Source organism: Trichosurus vulpecula, chromosome 7 (genome assembly GCF_011100635.1).
Source record: "Trichosurus vulpecula isolate mTriVul1 chromosome 7, mTriVul1.pri, whole genome shotgun sequence".
Taxonomy (NCBI): Eukaryota; Metazoa; Chordata; class Mammalia; order Diprotodontia; family Phalangeridae; genus Trichosurus; species Trichosurus vulpecula.
In genome coordinates, this window is record NC_050579.1 from 176,443,589 (window position 1) to 176,463,632 (window position 20,044).

The window sequence follows — 20,044 nt, forward strand, 5'->3', positions numbered from 1 at the left end:
TTGCATGCCCAATTTATTGATCTGCTCTTTCCCTCTTTTATTTATGTAGGCATTTAGAGAAATAATTTTTTTTCTAAGTACTACTTTGACTGTATCCTACAAATTTTGGAATATTGTTTCATTGTTGTCATTCTCTTTAATAAAATTATTGACATAATCTATGATCGTTCTTTGATTCATTCTTTAAAATTACATTATGTTTCCTATTAGCTTTTAATCTGTGCTTCTAGGACCCTTTAGTAAATGTAATTTTTATTGCATTATAGTAGGAAAAGGGTGCATTTAATACTTCTACTTTTCTGCATTTAGCTGTGAGGATTTTATGCTCTAATATATGGTCAATTTTTTTGTGAAGGTGTAATGTGCAGTTGAGAAAATGATATACTCTTTTGTATTCCCATTCAGTTTTCTCCAGAGGTCTATTATTTTTAATTTTCCTAAGATTCTATTCATGTCCTTGTCTTCTTTGTTATTTATTTTATGGTTAGATTTATCTGGCTTTGAAAGGAGAAAGTTGAGGTACCTTGTTAGTAAAGTTTTACTGTCTATTTCCTCTTGTGACTCATTTAATTTTCCTTTACAAATCGGGATGATATGACATTTGGTGCATATATGTTTACTTCACTGTCTATAGTGCCTTTTAGCTAGATGTGGTTTCCCTGTTTATCTCTCTTTCATTAGGTCTATTTTTGCTATGTTTTCTTGAGCTTGAAGAATATCTCACTCTCAGCTTTTACTGTCTCTGACACTCCATAATTTGATTTGAAGATTTATTTTAAAGTTGTTTGGAAGGAACTGTTGGGTGAGATCTTTTGAGTTCTTTTCTACTCTGCCATCTTGGTTCCTTTAATGTTACTCTAACCCATTATTTCTTTGTAGCTACTTCTTAAAAGCCTCTTGTCCATTTTGTGAGAGTTAGTTTGGTGAAAACTAAATCATATACTCTATAAATCCACTTAATCCACTACAATACATCAAAAAACTATTAAAGGGAACAGATTTCTGAGTGTGCCACTGTCATGGCCTCTCAGGTGTAAAACTCCCAAGCTTCCATGAAAATGTCTCACATGTCAAACATGCTGTATTATTCTCATAGATCTTACATTCTATTGAGAAACAATATCAACATATGTGTGTGTGTGAATATATAGAATGAATGTCATCTTCATTCAATAACAAATGAGGAAGTGATATAATAAGATAGTAAATCCTAGTGAGTTGTCTTATTTAGGTTATGTCTCTTGCTCACTGTTACAGAGTAGTTAGGGTTGAATACAGGTACTCTTTGCTATAGACAGAGCACTCTCCATTTTGTGCTATTCTGATGTAGTATTAAATATTATGTTAAAGTGAAAATACAGAGAAATGTAATAATACTCTTCTTTAGAACAAAATTTCTGATAGTCTATATTACACACTTTATTGAAAAATCTGGTTTAAAACCAAAGCATTTAATGGGAAATCAAATTTTTAAAGAATGATGTAAAAGGCCATGTTTTCATGTCTTTCCAAGTTGGGCAAGTTAATGTAGTGAATACTGTAAATGTTAGAATTATGCTCTTATGCTTCCCAAATTTCATATATGGTAAGTATTTTTATTGGATCTGGGCATACAGATAAGAAAAGGATTATGTGACCTAGTTTAGGGGAGTTCCATTAAAATGCAGCCTAAGAAATTCAAAATTAGTTCAACTTGCCAGCTAATGCTTAAGATATCAGAAGTTCCTAAATTTATATGAGTTCGATTGCCATCAAAATGATTATTATCATTTCCCACATGTGCCTTGTATCATCTGAAGTTAAAGAGATGATAAAATGGCTTCCTGCTGCTTTATTTGATATTTGAAAATCCACTGGGACCTCACCTGCCAGACCTAATCCTGATTCTTAAGATAATTTTAAATTTAACTCCACTGTCCTGCTAGTCTGCTGACTCCATTTTGTGATCTTTAAGAGTCACTGGTGTAGACTCGATAGATAACTGTCAATTAAAACTTTCCAGGAACCTTCAGAGCATCAGACATGGCTATTGCCTGTGCAATGTACTGTAGGACAATGGAATGAAGTATTTTAAAATACAAAATACAGTATGTTTAAGGGAGAGTGCTAGTTTTGTTTAACACATCAGAGTGTTTCTCATTCACTCTGCTTTATAAACTTGACTTCTATGCCTGCTTTAAACCAGCCATGCGAGCTTAATGGTCCTTTCTATCTTCTCTACCTGAAGGTTAACCTAAGGTCTGGATTAGGTCAATAGACTATATAGCAGAAATCTATGCAAATGGGCCATTAAAAGAGATCAGAACTACTCAGCCATGTGATATTGCATCCATTTTCCCTTAATTCCTTTACTATGTGAACTATTGTACAGAAGGGTATTGGAAAGAAAAGACCTTAATAATGAAGGTGGAGTATTGGGCAGCTATCATATTAACTCATTTGAGCCTCTGCATTTTGGCAAATACATAAATACCTCCTCAAAATACATAAAAAACTTTTCTACTGGTAGGACCAGAGGAAATAATTGAGAATAGTTGCTACCTAAATTATTCTTTAGTTGCTGTTTCCATGAATTACAAAAGAGATGACAGAGTCTGCTCTTAAAATCATTTTCAACCAATGAATTCATCAGTGTTATGGGAAGAGGGTTGGACTTGTCTTTTCCAAGGTCACTAGTAGTCTTTAAATTTTTAGATGCATTTAATAGTGTTAAACTTTGACCCCAGCAGTTTTTCAAGTTATTTAATTATTTCTTTTGAGAATATTACCATCTATTGCCATCTTTTTAGTAACACAGTTTCATAATATTGGAAGTATACTTGACTCCTCTCTCTCTCTCTCTCCCTCTCTCTCTCTCTCTCTCTCTCTCTCTCTCTCTCTCACTCTCTCTCTCTCTCTCTCTCTCTCTCTCTCTCTCTCTCCCTCTCTCTCCCTCTCTCTGTCTCTTTTTCTGTTTCTGTCTCTCTGTCCCCTCCATCTCTTTCTCTGTCTCTCTGTATCTCTGTGTGTGTCTCTCTCTTCCAAATAGAATGTTTCCAAATGTTATAATATTGAATATGCTTAGTATTTTTGATTTCTGATGTATTCATAATTTTAATAGTTTATCTTTTTTTTTACTTTTCCATAGCTTTTCCTCAGCATCTTTCCCCTTTCTCCTTTAATAACATAAAAGGAAAAAGAAGTGGAAAAATCAGTATAACAAATAATACATCAAAAATGTGCAATGTGCAACTCTTTTGGACCCCTACTTTTCCAATGGGGTGGATTGAAAAGGAATGTTTTCATGTATCTCTTCTTTTGAGTGATAATAGTTTTTTTGTTTGTAGTTTTACAATATTAATTCTTGATTTCATGTGTGTATCTGTGTGAATGTGGTTTTCTTTGTTTAAATTATTTTCTTGGCTCTTCTTTAACCTACATCAATTCACGTAGATCTTTTCATGTTTCTTTGTATTTTTCCCATTTTAAATTTGACAGTATATTAATATTCCACTACATTAATGTATCACAATTTAGCCACTCCCCAATAAATGAGTACCTACTTTTTGTCCAATTCTTTGATGCCACAAAAAAGTGTTACTATAAACATTTTGGTGAATATGGATACACTTCTTATCAGTGGGCTCCTTGGGATAAAAACTTGGCAATGACATTGTTGGGTCAGAAGGAATGATCATTTCAGTGATTTTGTTTTGCAATATTCCAGTTATTTTCAAAATGGTTATATTGATCACAGCTTCACCAACAATGCACTAGTATGCCTATCTTCACCAAATCACTCCAATATTGACTATTCCAATATTTTATCATCTTTGCTAATTTATAGTGTGTGAAATAAAATTTCACAAGTGCATGTCTTTTGTTATTAGTTACATAGATCATTCTTTCAAATGGTTCTTAATCATTTGCAATTGTCTTTTCATATCCTTTGACCTCTATTAGGAAATGGAATACATGCCAAACCGCTATTAGAAATAATTGCTTTGAATATTTTTCCCCTTTTGACCTCTTCTCTTCTCATCCTAGATGTATTATTATTGTTTTTTAGTCTATAGAAGCATTTCACTTGCAAGTAATCAGTTACCCATTTTATCTCCTCCTCTCAGTTTTTTATTGCCACTATTCCTTGTTTGGTCAAGAATATATCTCCTACCTTTGCTCATTATATTATTATAGAATATTGTATTATATTACTATAGTATATTATCTGTCTCCCTTCTGTTTCAAATAAAATAATTGATAATAAAATCACATGTATATGTATCATGTTTTTGTAAAATAAGGTGTAACATATTGTTCTAATTTCTAAGTTCTGCCAGAATGTTTGCATTTTTTCGAGCAATTTTAAAAAAACTCAAATAGGAACTTATTTTCTAAGTAATTTTTGATTTCCAGTTTACTGAACATTGGGTCAACATGTTCCACTATATCTGATTCTTTTTTCTCTAGTCTGTTGTGTTGATCTACCTCTCTATTTTTAGACCAATATCATATGATTTTAATGACTGAAGATTTATAATGTTGTTTGAGGTCTGAAAGTGTTACTGTTCATTCATCACTTCCTCTTTTTATCATTTTCCTTGATACATCATTTATTTTTCCAGGTAAATTTTATTAGTTAAGCCAATTTTATAAAATACCATTTTGATATTTTGATAGGTATAGCATTAAATGTTTAAATTAATTTTGGCTGGATTGGCATTTTTATGATATTGACAGAGCCCAGGAATGAAAACTGTTGTGTAATTTTCCCCTTTATTTCCTTAAGGAACCATTTGTAATTGAATCTATATCAGTATTTTGGATGCTGTGATATATTGATCCATAGTATTTTAGGTATTTTGTAGTTATTTGCAATGGGATTTCCTTTCCAATTATTGCTTCTTGTATTTCCTTATATCAAAATGTTGTTGACTTTTGAGAGTTTATTTTGTAGCTTGCAACTTTGCTGAAGCTATTGTCTAAATTAGTATCTTTGTTCATTTCCTAAGTTTTTCTAAGTAAACAATCGTATCAGCAAATATGGGTGTTTTTTTTTTTATCTCCTCCTTATTTGTGTTTATGCCTTTAATTTCTTTCTCTTGTCATTATTTTTACTTCTGGAACTGTATCAAATAATCATGAGGGAAATGGACATTCTGGCTCTATTCTTGTATTTTTTAGGAAAGGGTTTATTGTATCTCCATTGCATTGGATTTTTAGTAGAATATTTTTATAATTTCAAAAATGTCGCTCTATATCTATAATTGGACTTTTTATGAAATAAGTGTTTTTCTTTGTCAAATACTTTTCAATATAAGTATTAAGATAATAGTATGATTTTATATTTCTTTTTAAAAGTAAGACTAATTATGTTGCTTGGTTTTCTAATATTGAATAATCCTTGTATTCCTGACAGAAATGCAGCTTCATCATAATCAATAATGTGTCAGAGAAATCTTTGTAGTCTGTTTGACATTTATTTATTTTTAATTGATGATCTCTAATGACATTGTATAGTAGTTCTGTTTTAAAGTTTTATCCTTCCCTGATTTAAGTACTAGGACTATATTTGTCCTATAAGATGAATGATGGTGTACTTTCTTAATGAAAAAAATAATAATTTATGAAGCATTGGTAGAATTCTTCTGATAATCTATCAGGTTCAGATTCCTCTCCCCCTTCTTTTGCTTGCTCCTTTACAGAATACTTCTATTTCCTTTTCTAAGACTGTATCATTTAAGGTATATATTTGATCTTCTGTTAGATTACGTGTTTCATGTTTTCAAAGGCATTCCTCTATTTTGTTTTCCTCCAGTTTTCCCCAGTTGTTGCCATAGGGGTATATATTATTCTATATATTTATTATAGTTTTGTTGTGATTGCACCTTGCTTGTTTGTTATTTTGCCAGTTTGATTTTCTGCCCTTTTCTCAGCAAGATTAGGTAAAAGTTTATCAATTTAATAATGTTTTTAAAGGAGATTTTTTAGTTTTATTTTTAATTTCTATATAATTTCCTTTCCAGTTTACATATTTCTCCTCTGATTTTTAATGTCTCCTGTGTTAATTTTACATTCATTTATTTGTTAACCTCCTAATTTTAAAATACATATTCAATTCATTAATCATATCTCTATCTTGCTTATATATGTCTATAGGGAACTGTGAACTGATTAGATGCATTACAGAAATTTTGATATTTTATTATTATCTTTTCCTTTCATGCAATTATTAATTGTTTCTAGGATTTATTCTCTAATGCACTCAGTATTTAGGCTTTATTTTTAATTTTCCACTTATGTTTGTGCTCCTTTAATTGATTACTATTTTATTGCATTATTTTCTATAAAGAATATGTTTAATATTTCTACCATTTGACATATATTTGCGATATCACTGTTCCCTAATATGTAGTCAATTTTTGTAAAAGTTCCATGTGGTTCTGGGAAATATGTATATTCTTTGGCAATCCCATTTAGAAGATGATAGTCTTTAAGCTCTAGTTTCATCATCTTCAGTTTCAACTGTTGTCACTGTGCAAATGATTACCCGAAATATATATCCAGCCCTAATCTTTTTTCCTAAATTCTAGATGCTCATGACCATCATCTTTTTGGACATCTAAAACTGGGTTCCCAAAAGCATTTCAAACTCAACATGGCATGTCAAAAGCAGAACCCATTAACCCCACCAAAAAACTCTACCCTCTCAAAATCTCCCCTATTATTTTTCAGGATAACACCACCTTCCCAGTTAATCAGATTTGCTATACTGGTGTAGTCCTCAACTCCTGACTTTCATTCACTTCAGATTCTCAATCTGTTGTAAATACATTATTTCAATTATTTGCTACATCTCCAATATACATCTTTTTCTTTCTATTAGTACATAAAGCACCCTGGATCAAGCCCTCATCATCTCATGCCTAGAACAGTGTAATAGCATCCTGATCTGTCTCCTTCCCCCAAGTCTCTCCCCACTCCAATCCATCATTCATTCAAAGTGATTGACAAAGTGATTTTGATAAAGAACAAGTCTGAACTAAGTAGTCCTACTAGTCAACAATCTCCATTTGTCCCCTATTACCACAGGATCAAATACAAAATTCTATGTTTGTCATTTAAAGCCTTTAACAACTTTTCCTGTCCTCCCCTTTCAGTCTTCTTACTCTTTACTCCCTTCTGTGATATTCTATTTTCCAGCAATATTGGCCTTCTTGATGTTCCTTATGAAAACACTCAATCTCCTTGCCCTTTAACTGGCTGTCCCCATGCTTGGAGTGCTCTCTCTTCCACTTTCTCATACCACATCTCCTTCTCCTGGCTTCCCCAGCTTCACTTACGACTCAGCTCAAATTCCACCTCAAAAAACAGGCCTCTCCTGGTATCTCTCAATTAAAGTACATTCTTTTTTGGATTACCTTACATCTACTCTGTATGTTTCTTACATGTACATTGTTCTTTTCATGTTGTGTCCTCTCTTGGAATGTGAATTCTTTGAGGGCAGAGATTTCCTTCCTTCTTTCTTTCCTTCCATCCTTCCTTCCTTCCTTCCTTCCTTCCTCCCTTCCTTCCTTTCTCCTTTCATTCCATCCTTCCTTCCTTCCTTCCTTCCATCTTTCCTTCTTTCCTTCTTTTCTTCTTTCCTTCCTCCATCCCTTCCTTCCTTCCTTCCTTCCTTTCTATTTCAAGCACTTAGTAGAGGGACTGGCACAGTATAGTCATTTAATAAATGTTTGGTGATTATTTGATAGGCCTTTCTCAGATTTCTCCACTGTTCAATCAATCATCCACTCCACAACTAAAGTTATATTTCTAAAGTGTAGGTCTGACCATGCCATTTACCTGTTCAATCAATTTAAATGACCCATTATTGCCTCTGAGATCAAATATAAGCTCCTTTCCTTAGCTTCTAAGCCTTTCACCTTCTGGCCACAATCTTCATTTCTACGTTATTATATGTTATTTCCCTTCCCATATTATAGAACTTAGCCAGACTGGCTTTCTTGATGTTCCTTGCTTATATTCTCCCATCTCCCATTTTTATGCTTTTGCACTGGTTCTTCTCCATACCTCAAATCCCCAAATGTACTACTACCTCCACCCCTTGGAATCCTTTGTTTCTTAAGATTAAAAAAAAAAACAAAAGTGTCCCCCAAAAACTTCTCAAATGAGAACAATTTCTGAACATAATCTTTCCTGATTCACCCAGCTATTAGTACTCTCTCTAAAAAGTCTTTTTTAAAATGTTAACTATTTTGTATATACATATTTGCATTCATATCATTTCATCTGATAGACTGTAAGGACCTTTAAAGTAGGTATTATTTACTTTTTTGTCTTTATATGTCTCCATGCCTAGGACAGTGCCTGAAGATCAATGGATGATGATTTACTGAGGAAAGAAAGAAACCAGCATTTATTAATATTAAATACAGCTAGGTTATAGTAAGTGTTATGCTTACTATATGCTTATTCCATCTTCTTCAGTCTTTCATCTCCAACTGCCTGCTATATATTTTTACCTAGATATCCTATAAGCATCTCAAATTTAGAGGGCTTGGTTCCCTCTAAACCCATTCCTCATAACTTCCTTATTTCTGTAGGGGAAATGCATCCCTCTAGTGACCCAGATTTTCAGCCTGAGTCATGTTCGATTCTTTATTCTCACTGAAACTTTTATATCCAGTTATTTGTCAAGTCTTATTGGATCTACTTCCACAATATCCTTCACCTCTAGCTCTGTGTATTCACAGAGACACTATCCTTCAGGCATTCATCACCTAGTTTGGACCGTTGTTACAGTCTCCTATCTCGTCTCTCTTCCTCAAGTCTCTGTCCTTTCCATTCTACCTTTCACAATATTGTCAAAATGACATTTCTAGAACACAGGTTCAACCATGTCATTGTCCTGATTGAAAAGCTTCACTAGTTCCCTAGTATACCTAAGAAAAAATACAAATTCCTTTGTCACTTAAAGCACTCTAGAATCAATCTTTCTATTCTTCGTACAAACTACTTTCTCTCATACACTACATTTCAGTCACACCAGCCTATTACACATTCCCCACATACAACATTTCATATCTGTGCTTTTGCACAACCTGACTTAAGACCTGTAATGGTCTCCTTCTTTACCTCTCCATCTTAAAATCCTAAGTTATCTTCAAGATTTAACATATGGTCAACCTCCAATAAGATACCATGATTCTCCCACTTCTTGGTACTCCTCCTCTTTCAAATTACATTGTCTTTACTTGGTTTAAATACAGGGCTGGTGAACCTGCAGCCTCAAGGCCACATGTGTCCCTCTAGTTCCTCAGGTGTGGCCCTTTGACTGAATCCAAACTTTATAGAACAAATCCCCTTCATAAAAGCATTTATTCTGTAAAACTTAGACTTAGTTAAAAGGCTAAACCCAAGGACCTGGAAGCCACATGTTGCCTTGAGGATGCAGGTTCCCCACCCACCCATATGCGTTTCTCACAGTAGGATCTTAAGGACAAAGATTGTTCCATTTTATTTTTCTATCTTCACTTCATAAGCTATAATAAGCACACAATAATCACTTATTGAATTGAAATGAATTGAATTGCCCTTGTAATGAGCAAACCTGGAGCTATGTGTCCACTTATTTTCTTTGGAGCAAGCCACTTACTTTCTTTGACCCTTAGTATCTTCATTTGTAAAAGGAAGTTAATAAAACTTCAACCAACTGTTTCACGGAAGAGTGAAGAAAGTACTTTTTAGTCCAGAAGAGCTCAAAATTTGTGTGATTGTGGTTTAATACATGTTCCCCATTTTAAATTATTTGTTCAGCCTCTCATTATGAGTAATAATTTAAATGAGGAAGCAGAGACCCCAAACCCTGAAGAAAAGGGACTGTCCATCTCTATATTTCATCGAATATGTTACACTGTCCAGTGAACTGGGAAGACTTCATGTTGCCTCTAAGTAGAAGTCTCCCCCATCCCACCCCCAATTCCCAGATTTGTCAACCATTTCTTTCTAAAACACAGAAGTCACAGTAAGAATTGTTCCCCTATGGTATGAGCTTGAGAGGTCACACATTAACACTGAGGATTAGAGGTTACGTTAAATCAATTTAAATAATTCAATTTTATTCCTTATATTATGTTTTCCTGAATTAACCATAACAATCATCCAAAATGAGGCATTTTAGTGTATGTTTTTTATTCTGAAAATGGGTCATTAATTTTTAAGTCTGTTGCCATTTAGTGGAAAAAACAACCTCATTGAGAATGAGTTTTGAAAAGTTTAAAGCTATTTTAATTACTGAAAACTGGCTTCCTGCAGTTATAGGATACAAACTACCTCGGATATTGAAAGTAAACACCTACTATTATTACATGGTTAAAAAAAAACTTTTTCTCTAAATTACTGTTAAAATTTTGCAGCTTTTATGACATGTTTTCTTTATTCTTAATATCTCAGTATGCTGTTTTAAGAATTATCTGAAGGAATTTGCAATGCTAATTATTTGCATTTGTTGGACTCTGACTTGGGAAACATATGCTACCCCAATAACAATTTGACTGTTCCCAATAACATATGTAATAGAATACCAAAGGCATAGTTCCTCCACCCCAAATATGGGAAAATGTAATTACAGATAAAATACCAAGATCATACATGATGACTATTGCCCACAGTCATGTATTAATAGACAATGCAAATACTGCATGCTTTAATAATTAGTATCCAATTCAAACCAAAAAGGGGAACAAAGGACTAGAAAGCTGATGACAACATAATCCCTATTCATTAGTGCTATTGAGGAACAGACATATATAGATCTAAAGCTGGAAGGTACCTCAAAGGCTAATTAGTCCAATTCCCTCATTTCATAAATGAGGAAATAGAAACTCAGGGAAGTTAAGTGACTTGCTCAAGGTTACACAGATAGTATCAGAGATAGGATTTGAATGCAGGTCTTCTGACTCCAAAACCAATGCTGAAAGATAAGAAGAATTGATTCTCTCTTTCTTTTCCATTTGGTTAGATTAAAATCCTAGAATTCCAAAGCTAGAAGGATGCCACATTAGTACAAATCCCTCATTTTACAGGTAAGGCAACTGAACCAGAAAAAAGATTAAATGTCTTGCCCTAGTCATTCAACTGCATGGTTATAGTGCTAACACTAGAAACCAGATCTTCTGGTCTTTTTTGCACTACCCTATGATTTTTGTTCTTAGTAATAAATATTATGCATTATGTATATAGTAACCTGGAAAATTCAAATGTCAATAGTCCAGCATGCCTTCCCAATTAGTAAGGGGTTTGGACCATTTGAGGTTACCCATTTGAAGCTACTGAAGGGTTTTTTTCTGTTTTTTTTTTTTATTGGAAAAATGACAAACTAAAACTATTCGTATGAAAGATGTGAGAGAAAAGGATATTGCTTAGTTCTGATATAATTTCCATTACTTAAAATTAATTACAATAGGTATGGGATTCCATTTGGTCCCAGAAAGCACACCTATACTCATTTTAATTAGATAGCTATTAAAAAGAATAGGTCTTTTATATGTGTTACTTTTTCATATTCTTCCTTAACAACATTTGATTTTCATTGGATTATGTCTCCACCTTACCTTGTAGCTTTGTAACATGTCTTTTAAGGTTTCCTAATGCTTTTTCTTCTTACTAGACCCAGAAAATCAGGTTCTATTGTTGTTTTTTGTGGAATTTTTGTAATCGCACTTATTTTTTTTTATTGTATTTTAAACGTGCCTAGAGGCTCTGTGATCTATATCTGTAAATTTAAATGTAGGTCTAGCCATTTAGAAACAAATGAGAAAATAAATAAAATATGTAGCAGGCAGGCAAGGAGATGTATAGCTGAACAAAACACATTCTGATTGTCCGTTGGAAAACATGGGAAATTTTGTCATCTTCAATTTACCCAGCTTCATTCTGACCAAAACTTTATAGACACAAATAACGATGTGTAGAATGGAGATGTGGTTTATGGAACTATGGGGAATTTTTTTTTTTGCATTTTCCCCCGAAGCACAGATGCCATTCAGCTGGAACACTGACAACAAGTTGAACACAAAGGGTCCTGACCTCATTGAAACAGTTATTTATGGTGAGGCAGTGTCTGCAAATAGCATCCATTAGGACTAAATGTCTAGTGCATGAGTTGGGGAAAAGGCACCTTCACATATAAACATAATATCCTGATTAGGTTCCTGGGCCTGAACTTAGTGAGCTAAGTATAAAAAAAGTTCTATTTACTCCCAGTCCAGAGAATTACAGGATGCATTCGGCTATCTCCAAAAAATCAGTCCTGGGTAGAAAAGATAACATTTTGGAAGTAGAGAGAGAATGATAATATTTGAATGGATTTTCCCTCCAAATTCTTCCTTTAAAGGGTGATTTTTCTCTTCTTTTAACTCTACTGAATTCTTAGGCATTTCAGAATAATAAAAAGGTGCCCTTCAGTTTAAATTCTGTCTCTCTCTCTCTCTCTCTCTCTCTCTCTCTCTCTCTCTCTCTCTCTCATTAATGTTATAAAACAGTGAGCTAATTAATTTTATACAATCTGAAACTTCAAAGTTAAGAGCCTCTCAGGCTGAAGTAGACATTGTGTTAGGCAGTGGTAGAAACATTTGGTATTTCATGTAGTCTGGGAAAACCCATGGTTTTTCAGGTATGTACTTTCTCATCAGAAAATTCACTTTTGCCCTACTCAGTTCTTCTCCTTCTGCCTGTATCCCTTCTTTTCTGTTCTTCATCTTCCCTGGAACTTAGGCCTCTTCCCCTGTGACACTGGAGGTAAGGAGCCAATCAGGCTAGACTGAGTAGGACCTCACTTACCCCCAAGAAACAAAAGAGCTTCCTGATTCTGGAGATACCCTCATCCTACAGGTGCCCTGAGTTGCCATGAAGCATGGACTTATGTGCACCTTGGAATTTCAAGCCCCTATGCCTACTCTTTCCCCCCATAACTTGAAAATCTTACAACTCAAGGCTTATTGTTGACACCCCTTATTGAAAGGCTTCTTAGCAGACATTCCATTTCATCAGAGTGGAACTTGTTGGAAGGTATTTCTATAATCTTGTTTACTATAACAATTATGATAATTTAACGTGACTCAGCATTCATCTGCACTGGTCAGTAAGGTGGCCAAAATGATAGCTATTTTATGGTATATAGATTTCACATGGGCCCCAAAATTTTGCAATGCTTTATTTTGGCCAGACACAGTGATTGGCCAGGCTATTGGGGAGGCTGAGGCTGGCATGTGTCTTGAGCTCAGGAATTCTAAACTCAGTGGGCTATATATGAGTATACACACTATGTTAGTGATCAATATGGTGAACTCCAGAAAGTATCAGAAGATGAGATTATCCAAGTTGGGGCAAACTGACCCTGTTCAGAAAGGGAGCAGGTCAAAGTTGCCATTAGTAGACTTGGGCATGTGAGCTGGCCCTTGTAAATCTATCTTGGATGAGACAGAGAGACCCAGTCTTTAAAAAAAACATACACACACACATTTCTTTACTTTTCTTACCTATCATTCCCAGTTTTGAGGAATGAGTGCAGGATTTCTCACCTTATTATTGGGATGCTAGCTCTCAACTGTAACCAATGGACCCTCTGATGCATAGGTTCATAACCTTGGATTCATACACCTCTCATGAGCAGACTTAGGGGAATCTATAAACTTGGATATTAAAAAATACAACTTTATTTTACTATAATTAGTTTCCTTTGTAATCATATACATTTTGTTTTGTGCATCTGAGAAAGGGTCAATAGATTTCACCAGACTGTCAGTCTATGACTCACAAACAGCTAAGAACTCCTTCCTTACTAAATCATGTCTTTGTGTTTTCCCAGTTGCACTTTGAAGGTGTCAGTCCAGGCCACAGAATCTGGGATAACTTAGCTTCCCTTGCACATTTCCCTTGCTCTTCCTGCCTTCCTTTCTATTCCCTAGGACTTCTCAGTTTAGTTCCCATGATCTTCTCTCGAACATCGCAAAAAAAGTACTTTTGCTTGAAGGACCATTAGCTGGCCTGCTCAAATTTTCTCTAAATCACCAAAATCATAACAACAGACCCTGACAATATGATAGAAAAGCTCTATTAGACATTATAAGTATATGAACCAGGGGAATGGGGAATATAGATATAGTAACTAAAAGTGAGCAATCTGGGTAAGCAGTTTGATAATGGAAAAGCAATGTATTTCTATTAGGGAGCTTAAAGGTCAAGTCAGTGAAGGGGACTTGTACCCTATACACACTGCACCTAGCATTGTCTCATTCCTGTAATCGAATTTAAACAATAAGGACAAGAAGATTTCAGAAGAGAGGTATCTCTTATAGTTGGATATTATCAAGGAGAATTTTAGGAGGAACATGGGAAAGCAGCTGGGTCTTGATAGAGAGGTAGAACATAAAGTCAATAAGGGAGAAAATATTCTAAGTGGGTTAAAGAGCACGAGTAGAAACATAGACACAAGACACATTTTAGGGATAGACCAAATGAGATGAAGGGGGAATTTCTGTAAGCAAGTAGTGAGAAATGAGGTTGAAAATTTATTTGGGAACAAATTACAGAGTTTCTTGGAAAGGTTACTTTGCCCCTTCTTTTTGTCTTTACTCTTTTGATCTCATTAAATTGTAAATACAGTTTCATTGTAAATAATCTCTCTTCCCTCCTGTATCACCTATTTAAAAACCATCCTGCCAAAGATTACCCTGTTAAAAGACCATTTTCATCATTTAGTGTCTCCTGCAATTTAGAAACTTTTAATGGTGGCTCATTGCCTCCAAGATGAATACAGTTTCTTCAGTTTGTTATTCTAATATTTGTCCTTTTCCTTTGTAACCTTGAATAGATTTATTGGAGAGTCTTAGTACTAAATATTTTGAAAAAAGGAATTTGTTATTAACTTAGCCATACACAACAGGCTCACTGAGAGGAGAGAAATCAGTCGTAACTGGAGATAATTAGGGAAGGCATCTAGGAGGTGAGACACATTTAGGTTTTGAATGATAAATAGCATTCTGCTAGGTAGAATAAAGGTAAGATGAGGTGGAAATTCATAACAAAACCAACTAATTTTACATTAGTTTTACATTACATTAGTTTTACATTAGTTTCTATTTATTGAAAAAATTGAATGTGCAAATATCTCTAACAACTTACCACATTATCACAGCACAGGAAGGGAATATCTTGTTGAACCCATAAATGAAAAACATAATTTATTTTACAATATCCTTAGCAAGAGCAAACCAGACTCTACAAAAACATCTTGTCAAAAGAAACACCCAAAGCAAACCCATTCCAATCTTAAACAGCTTAATTGTTAAATAGCTTTTCTTACATTAAACTTGGGGCAGCTGCATGGCACAGTGGATAGAGTACCAGGCCTGGAGTCGGGAAGACTCATTTTCCTGAGTTGAAATATGGCCTCAGACACTTACAAGCTGTTTACCTCAGTTTCCTCATCTGTAAAATGAACTGGAGGATGAAATGGCAAACCATTCCAGCATCTGTGCCAAGAAAATCCCATCAGAGATTATGAAGAGTCAGACACAACTGAAACAGCAGAACAACAACAAATTAAACAGTTATTGACACTAGTATTGTTCTAGGACCAAGTAGAGCAATTCTAGATTGTCTTTTATAAGATAACCTTTCACAGATTTTATTATATCACATTTTTCCTAAGAGTTCTCTTCTCTAAGGTCAATATCCCTTGACCCTCTAACTGGTCCTCACATTATCCTGGTCACCTTCATGTGGATGTACCAACTTGTCGATACCCTTTCTAAAATGTGGCACCTGGCACTTAATACATTATTAGTTCAGCTGTGACTGGATCAAAGCGGAGAATAAAAAGACCATCATCTCCCTTGTTGTGAGAGTGCTTCTATTAGTGTAATCTGTTTGTCTTTTCTTTTTCTATTTTTTTTGTTATTGCTAAATCACATTATTTACTCATTTGAGCTAGCATTCCCCTAAAACCTCTAGATCTCTTTTGACCTGAACTATTGTCTACCCGTTCTTTCCTTACTCCATACTTATGCAATTGATTCTTTGAATTCAATTGCAATAGTTCCATTAATTCCTACTAAATTGTTTCTTATTAGATTTGTTCCATTATTCTAACCAGTTGAGAAATCTGTCCTTCTCGCCTATCATGTTAACTGCTTCTCCCTGTTTCATGATATCTGAAAATTTGATAAATATGCTGTCTAGGCTTTCATCCAAAACTCTGGTTTAAGAAAAAAAATTGAAGTTCAGAAGGTTAGAGACAGATCGATGGAGCTTCCATTAGATACCTCCCTCCAAAATGAAATCAATCAGTTGATGATGACTCTTTGGTCCAGTAATCCAACCAGTTTGGAATCTACCTAACCATACTATCACTTAGATGATATTTTTCCATTTGCTGCGAAGCAGGCTGTGAGATACTTTGTAAAACATGCTTTGCTAAAAATTAAGATTTACTATTTTTATGTATTTCTTTTGTTCACAAATATATTGATCCTTTTTTAAAGGATTGGAGGTGTAATATAGTTTAACATGACCTGTGATTTAAAAAAACATCATACGGACTCTCAATGAACAATCAGTGAGTGCTTCCCTTTCTAAATTCTCATATAGTGTTCCTTTAATAAGAGTTTGTAGGGTTAATGGAATATAAAATTTTCCCCATCCATTAACAGGGCTATGTAACCATACATGTTCCCTTTTTTCCTTGAAAAACTGGCTGTGTTCCCAAGTCTGAAGGTACACAGTTATTTCAACCATGAATGTCTTGCTGCTGCTTTGAGTTCTGACCCAGCTCACAGCTGTGATACATCCTGAGTCACATAGAGCCCATTGGGGAAAGGACTTGCCTAAGGAGAAGCTTGCTTACAGGGAGGTTTTCGCATCTTTTAGTACCAAGCTCATTAGGCACTGAGTCATGAGGGCTGTGATGCCTTCTGCCTCTGAGCCTATTAGCCAAAACTGCAAATATATTCTGAGGTGAGATCTTACTTTGGGGGCTCACTCATGGGAAGAATATTTGCCTGAGATCTTTGTGATTTTGCCAGATGAAACTCTGGGAAGCCATTGTTAAGAAACCCCCAGCTTTGTGAATCCAGAAGCTGGTGCTCCCCATCTGGTGATTATGTATCTATTACTTTGTTAAGACAGAGTCCTGTCTATTAGATCTCTGTGCTAATTTCTCTCTGCTTGTATTTTCTCCGCATTCGGGGTGCTGACCTTTCCCCTGAACTAGCGAATGACCTTTACCTGCTTTACTTATATATCTTAAATTAGTTAAAATAAGATTATCAACCCCATTTGAAGCTGTCTTTCCTTTAGAAAAGAACCTGTGCTAGCAGGCCATTCTGGTTGTGCTTGCTACAGGAAGTTTGCAGAAAATAAATTTCAAGCTATAGTTTACATATTCCATTCTCTTCATCAGCTACGTTTCTCATTGAATCACTTTTATCAACCCTCTCTCCACTCTGAGAGCAATTTTTTATCATATTAGATCAAAGTGATTTAATTGGTACAGGAAAATGCCAGATGAACAAACTCCCAATTCCATTGTGAAATGGTAACTTCTTTACAACTACTACTCTTAATAAGTTGCCTAAAGGGATGAGAGGTTTAGTGACTTGTTCAAGGTGTCAAGAGTGGAACCCAGGCCTTCCTAGCTCCAAGGCTGATTCTCTATCCATACTATGCCATGTTACCTTTCATCTGTTATTAAAAACAAACAGAAACAAAGGAACAAAAACCTAATCAATCAATATATTGCCAAATGTCTGGTGTTATATACATTGTTAAATACCAATGGTCCCACACTTCTGTAAAGTAGTGGGGGAGGGAGGCTATCTTCTCCCTTCTTACCTCTTTGAAGCAAAGTTTAATAATCATAATTTCACAGCTTCCCTGCTGACGACACTCTCATGTTTCTTCTATACTCAAAAGAACTCCATTTATCCTCCCTAGCTATTGTCCCATAGCTTTCCTTCCTTTGTGGCTAAATTCTTGGAGAAGGCTATTTATTATAGGTGCCTCCATTTTCCTCTCACTCTCTTTGTAACTCTCTACAATCTGGCTTCCAACTTCTTTATTCAAGCAAAACTGCTCTTTCTAATGTTACTAATGATCTCTCAATGGAAAAATCTAATGGCCTTTTCTCTATCCTCATCTTTCTTGATCTCTCTGCAGTCTTTGATGCTGTTGATCACCATCTGTTTCAACAATCTGGCTAGCAGCTTCTGTGGGGGTGTAAGATCCACCAACAACCAGCACCCAGAAAGCTGCCAACACGCTGCAAAAGCACAGGTTCTCTTGATCTGCTTAACTAAGGAAAGCAATGTTAAGGGGTTGACAAGCTTGCTTTAATTCAGCATATAAATATCATTCACTTAGTTCAGGGGGAAAGACCAGCACCCTGAACTTCAGAGCAAAATACAAACAAATTACAAACATCAACAGACAGACCTTGTCTGATTCAAATCCCAATACATAGTTACCAGGGTTTAACAAAGTCCCAACATCCAGGTTTACGAGCTGGAGGGCTTCTTAGCTACAGCTGCCCGGGAGTCTCCAAACACCACCAAGAGTGAGAGCCCTAAACAAATTATAAACATCGACAGACAGACCAAATACAGATTCATAGTTACCAACATCTAGGTTCAGCCTGGGAGTTCATAATGTGGGCTGGCCCAGAGTCACTCGCACCACCACTGCTGTGGGAAAGAGCTCCCAAAGAAAGAAAGCCAACCCCTGGTTTTATATCTTTTTCAGGGTCAGGGGTGAGTCACACATGTGACCTACCCATGTGACCTAGAATTGTCACAAAGAGGCGACTTAAACCCACGTGGTCTAAGAGCCTCTGATGTCCCAAACCTATCACTCAAACTCATGTGTAAGCTAGGCCCTCCCTTAGTTAGCCCCACCTTGGTTACCAATCCACACCCACATAGGTTTTACACCTAATAGGGGTTTGGGCCTGGGGCTTAGCACCTAGTAGGACTCAATGAAATAAGCTGAATTAATCAAAGGGAACAAAAGCCAAACTATTCAAGGGCACTTGTTGAACTAAGTGTTAAGAGCCCATTTTGCTTACCAACACACCATCTTCCTAATATTCTTTTCTCTCTAGGCTTTTATTATACTCTTTCATGGTTCTCCTTTTACTATCTAACTATTCCTTCTCAATCTCCTTTGCTGGATCTTCATTCACTATGGACCTACTCTCTTTGGGAGTCCCCAGGACTCTCTTGTGGATCCACTTCTTTCTCTATACTCTTTTACTTATTTATCTTATCACTTCCCATTGATTCATCTATCACCTCTATACTGATAAATCTTAAATTTACTTATCTTGCCCTAAACTTTCCCCTAAGCTCCACTTTCCAATCTCCAGCTGCCCATTGGGACATTTCAAAATGAATACCCCCTAGACATCATAACTCACAATGTCCAAAACTGAACTCATTATCTTTTCCCCAAAATCTTCACTTCTTCTTTACTTCCCTATTACTAGTGAGGGTATAAGCAACCTGCCACTCCTTCTGGCTCTCAACCTACATTCATCCTTGATTCCTTACTCTCTCTCACCTTCCATAATTAAATTATCAACAAGGCCTGTCAATTTTATCTTTGTAAAATCTCGTGTATATTCCCCTTTTTCTCTACAGACACTACCACTACCCAGGTCTGGTGGAGGCCTCTATTACCTCATGTCACAACTATTGCAATAGTTTTCTGGTTGCTCTCCATGCCTTAAATTTCTCCCATTCCAGTCCAACCTCCACTCAGATACCAAAGTAATTTTTCTAAAGTGCAGGTCTGACCAGGTTACACTGCCCACCCACCACCTTCATTTAATAAATTCCAATGGATTCCTATCACCTCCAGATTTAAATATAAAATCCTCTATTTAGTCTTCAGATTCCTTCAGAATCTGCTATTCTAACACCTCTTCACAAACATACCTTTCTAGGCTTCTTCCACCTTCCACTTCACTATATTCTTTGCCATACAGTGACACTGGCCTCCTTGCCTT